This window comes from Triticum dicoccoides, chromosome 6A (assembly GCF_002162155.2).
Source record: "Triticum dicoccoides isolate Atlit2015 ecotype Zavitan chromosome 6A, WEW_v2.0, whole genome shotgun sequence".
Taxonomy (NCBI): domain Eukaryota; kingdom Viridiplantae; phylum Streptophyta; class Magnoliopsida; order Poales; family Poaceae; genus Triticum; species Triticum dicoccoides.
The window spans coordinates 57652180-57657779 of record NC_041390.1 but is presented as its reverse complement, the minus strand read 5'-3'; the positions used below and the strand labels follow the sequence as shown (position 1 = coordinate 57657779).

General features: G+C 36.3%; 1 long non-coding RNA gene across 1 annotated transcript; it reads right to left on the bottom strand.

Annotated features, from left to right (window-relative positions):
• Positions 1-3636: 3636 nt before the first annotated feature.
• LOC119316952 lies at positions 3637-5041 on the bottom strand. Its single transcript, XR_005153422.1, has 3 exons — positions 4989-5041; positions 4762-4899; positions 3637-3772 (listed from the first exon to the last, which is right to left on the bottom strand). It is a non-coding gene; the product is annotated as an uncharacterized LOC119316952 (long non-coding RNA).
• Between the last annotated feature and the right edge of the window lie 559 nt (positions 5042-5600).

Genomic DNA, 5600 nt, shown 5'->3' with positions numbered 1-5600 from the left:
TGCTTTGAGCAAGGAGATCAAAAATCACAACAAAAGTGGCTGGAACTCGTGCTTGAGTTGGTTTTTAGGGTTTGTGTGAGATGGAGGAAGAAGATGGGTGCTGGGATAAGTGGAGGAGGGCCCACGAGGCAGGGGGTGCGCCCTATAGGGGGGCGCGCCCACCACCCTCGTGGCCAGGTGGCAGCTCCTCCCGCGGTAAATTCTCAAATATTCCCGAAAAAATCATATTAAATTGGCATGTCATTCCGAGGACTTTTATTTTCGGGATATTTTTATATTGCACGGATAAGTCAGGAAACAGACAGAAAATACTATTTTTTACTTTATTTCTACTAATTAACAGAAAGTAAAAGTGGGGTACAGAAGGTTGTGCTTCTAGTTTCATCCATCTCATGCTCATCAAAAACAATCCACTAACAAGGTTGATCAAGTCTTGTTAACAAACTCATTCCAATAATCATGAAACCGGAAAAATTTAGAATAACACTAAGTTACCTCAACGAGGATATGCACATCCCCAACAATAAGAATATCATATTTCTTCTTGACAGTAGGAAGAGGAAATTCAAAACCTCCAAATATAATCGATGGAATTTTTCCAATAGAGTTGATACTATGAACTTGAGGTTGCTTCCTCGGAAAGTGTACCGTATGCTCATTACCATTAACATGAAAAGTGACATTGCCTTTGTTGCAGTCAATAACAGCCCTTGCAGTATTAAGAAAAGGTCTTCCAAGAATAATAGACATACTATCATCCTCGGGAATATAAAGTATAACAAAGTCCGTTAAAATAGTAACGTTTGCAACTACAACAGGCACATCCTCACAGATACCGACAGGTATAGCAGTTGATTTATCAGCCATTTGCAAAGATATTTTTAGTAGGTGTCAGCTTATTCAAGTCAAGTCTACGATATAAAGAGAGAGGCATAACACTAACACCGGCTCCAAGATCACATAAAGCAGTTTTAATATAATTTCTTTTAATGGAGCAAGGTATAGTGGGTACTCCGGGGTCTCCAAGTTTCTTTGGTATTCCACCCTTAAAAGTATAATTAGCAAGCATGGTGGAAATTTCAGCTTCCGGTATCCTTCTTTTATTAGTAATGATATCCTTCATATATTTAGCATAAGGATTTGTTTTGAGCACATCAGTTAATCTCATACGCAAAAGAGAGGCCTAATAATTTCAGCAAAGCACTCAAAATCCTCATCATCCTTTTTCTTGGATGGTTTCGGAGGAAAAGGCATGGGTTTCTGAACCCAAGGTTCCCTTTCTTTACCATGTTTCCTAGCAACAAAGTCTCTTTTATCATAACGTTGATTCTTTGACTGTGGGTTATCAAGATCAACAACAGGTTCAATTTCTACATCATTATCATTACTAGGTTGAGCATCATCATGAACATCATCATTAATATTTTTACTAGGTTCATGTTCATTACCAGATTGTGTTTCAGCATCAGACATAGAAATATCATTTGGATTATCAGGTGGTTCAGCAATAGGCTCACTAGAAGTTTGCACAGTTTTATCATTTTTCTTCTTCTTCTTCTTTTTAGAAGAACTAGGAACATCAATATTATTTCTTTGAGAATCTTACTTGATTCTCTTAGGGTGGCCTTCAGGATACAAAGGTTGATGAGTCATTCTACCAGTTCTAGTAGCCACTCTAACAGCATAATCATTTTTCTTACTATTCATTTCATCAAGCACTTCTTTCTGAGCCTTAAGTACTTGTTCTACTTGAGTGGTAACCATATAAGCATGCTTTCTAACAAGTTTAAGTTCACCTTTAATATTAGCCATATAATCACCCAAGTGTCTAATCATATAAGCATTTTCTTTTAATTGTCTACCAAAATAAGCATTGAAGTTGTCTTGCTTAAACATAAAGTTATCAAACTCATCCAAGCACTGACTAGCAATTTTAGTAGGAGGGACTTCAGCTTTATCATATCTATAGAGAGAATTTACCTTTACTACCTGTGTCGAGATATCGGGATCAGGAGGTTCTTCAGTAAATAAATAATTAAGATCATATGTTTTTCAACAGGCGGTGAATTAAGACCATGTATTTCTTCAATAGTAGGTAAATTCTTAACGTCTTCAGCTTTAATACCTTTTTCTTTCATGGATTTCTTTGCCTCTTGCATATATCTTCGGGACTGAGAAATAGAACACCTCTCTTCTTCGGAGGATGTTTAAGAATAGGTTCAGTAATTGGAGTAGGAGATGGCTCAGGAGCTGGCTCAGGAGGTGCCCAATTATTTTCATTTGTCAACATATTATTCAATAGAATTTCAGCTTCATTCGGTGTTCTTTCCCTAAAAAGAGAACCAGCACAACTATCCAGGTAATCTCTGGAAGCATCGGTTAGTCCATTATAAAAGATATCAAGTATTTCAGGTTTCTTAAGAGGATGATCAGGCAAAGCATTAAGTAACTTGAGAAGCCTCCCCCAAGCTTGTGGGAGACTCTCTTCTTTAATTTGCACGAAGTTGTATATTTCCCTCAAAGCAGCTTGTTTCTTATGAGCAGGGAAATATTTAGCAGAGAAGTAATAAATCATATCCTGGGAACTACGCACACAACCAGGATCAAGAGAATTAAACCATATCTTAGCATCACCCTTTAATGAGAACGGAAATATTTTGAGTATATAGAAGTAATGCGATCTCTCATCATTAGTAAACAGGGCAGCTATATCATTTAATTTAGTAAGATGTGCCACAACAGTTTCAGATTCATAGCCATAAATGTATCAGATTCAACCAAAGTAATTATATCAGGATCAACAAAGAATTCATAATATTTATCAGGAACACATATAGGTGAAGTAGCAAAAGCAGGGTCAGGTTTCATTTTATCTCTAAGTGATTCTTTGTTCCATTTAATTAATAACCTCTTAAGCTCATATCTATCTTTGCAAGCTAAAATAGCGGCAGAAGATTCCATATCAAAAAGATAGCCCTCAGGAATAACAGGCATATTTTCATCATCACTATCATCATCGTATTCAGATTCAATAATTTCTTTTTCTCTAGCCCTAGCAATTTGTTCATCAAGAAATCACTACAAGAAATATGTTAATACGTGAGGGATCTTGTCCGTCACATATTAAGGGAAAATTGTCATGGGTGCCCATCCTTGATGGATTTGAAATCCGTCATGTATATCGTGTCATAATTTGATATTGTGCTTTCCTTGACGGTTCTTGACCGTCATGGATCTGCCCCAGGCCCGCCCAAGCCCAAACCTTGGTGACGGAACAAATCCGTCATAGACTAACGCCACGTCGGATTTTCAGTTGACCAATTCAAGTGACGTGGCTGGCTACGTGGATACTATTTTTCGTCACAAAAGTCGTCATGGATTTAGGCACAATTTAAAGCGCAATTTAAATTTGGTCGACCCCATTTCTTTTGGCCAGACTTTGACACAGTACATTTTTAGCATAATGCGATACCCAAATCCTATTTGTCCAACAAAAAGTATTTGCAAAGTTCCAGACATTACATAGTTTATCTGCATGCAACCATCCGTATGCATATACAACATAGTAGTTTACAAAATCCTCTATGAAATGATGTCTTACAACACAGATTGACAAAATATATCACACATCAGGGTTATGAACAAGTACAATCAATTTTACATCATCAAACATATAAAATATTGAGGCTGTTACTCAGGCTCTTGCGGTCGGCGCTCTTGATGGCAACTATCATGTCGTGGCTGATTGTGATGACCAGCCCCAAGTAGCCCGCTGTCCAAAATATAAAAATGAATTACATGTCCAAAATTCTTAAATCTTATAGTGTCTACAAATGAGAATAACATTGTATCTACTATAAAAGAAGAGTAGACACGAGGTTGCTTAAAATTAATCCAAAGGAAAAGTGTGTGAATGAAAGTCAAATGACAAAGTAACAAAACACATATCATAGAACTCCAAGTACAATGGCAGCAGTAGTTGAGGCCATATAAAGGCCAACAAAATGGCATCACTAACAAACAATATCCCTCCATGATGTGTAAACTTGTTGACACATGAACATTTGAAGTTTACGACAACTAGGTCGACGAGCAACGACATGAAAGTTAATGTTTATGCTACAAGTACATCTTAAAGGGCTGACAAATAGTAAACAATACTTGCATAGTACTATTTTTTATAACAGGAAACAATAATGAAATGAAATGAACTAGTATATATTTATACAAGGTGACAACAGTAGGAAGAAGGCTTGCGCATGTGTAGCAAACCTCATCGGCTTGCACAAGAACTACAAATATAGTCTATACATGGCTTAAAAATTACTTCAGGGTTATTAAGGTACAAGCCGAATCAAAACATATGAACAATGGGTGATGTCCACTCTAGTAGTGTATTGAAGCAATGCAAGGTTGTTAAGTTACAAGCCAAAGTCTGAAGTTCCTTTTTTTCAATTGCTCATCTTGTACAGATTGCATTTTATATATGCTCAATATAGGGGAACAAAAAAGGTATCACCATGAAACAAAAAGCATTGCTTAAGTATAAAATCCTAGCACATATCCTCCAACAATTTCATATTTAACATCTTCAGCGCAAATCAGAAGCATTTCTATTTCTTTTGTAATCTTAATTAGTGTATGGAAGTTGAACTACTGCACGCATATACATAATAGTAAGAAGTCACCTTAGTTTTTAAAAGCTAAAATAATTCATGCACACAATTAATTAAGTAGGATGTGGGATCTTGGAGGACTTACATGTACGCCTTGCAGTAGCAATCACTAAGCTATTTTGATGGAATTTCATAAGGCCAGGTTTTTTGTTTTGACGTGATGAAACATCTCAGCAAACATGTGAAAGGCACATCTACAGTAAGAAGGTGTCAACATCTGCACCTATAGGCAGCAAGTTGTGTATCAATAATTCAGAGAAAGAGAGTCACATAATAGTGAAATCCAGGACATAAGCGAGAAGATAAACCCACTAGAGCAAGAGCTTCAACAAGAAAGCAAGTGAGGCATTATTCTTGCTGATTTTTTAACAACATCAGTGAACATAAAAATACGCTGTAAAACCTGCAGAATCACAAGAAACATTATAATCCATGAGCCATTTGTCTATGTCAACTGTGTTGTACAGTAGTAAAAAGAGTAGTACCTCAAACAAAGCTTGCCTTGCACATAGGATCCTTAATGGTAGGGAAGAATTGAAGAGCTCTGATTGCCTTAACCTGAAATAATAACCAAATTTATTTTTAAAATAAATGGATGTGCAGAAAAATTGCATCCAAGTTGAACAACAGGTATACATATTTCTTTGAACAACACAGCAAAGTCGATGATGGATGTGACATAAGTCAGTTTAATAAAGAAGATAACGACAATAATGTGTTCTGCCAAGGCCACACAAGCGTTGATTAAAACTACCACCGAGAGTACATGTTTTGTTTCATCACAAAGAATAAAAACAAAACATAATTCTCCAACCATAGCAACTCCACCAGATTTTAGTTTAGAAAATTATATGATTTTGTTTCTTACTTAGTATTCACATCAGAGATTATGTAATATGCATTTGTGGCTTATGAAATGCGTCT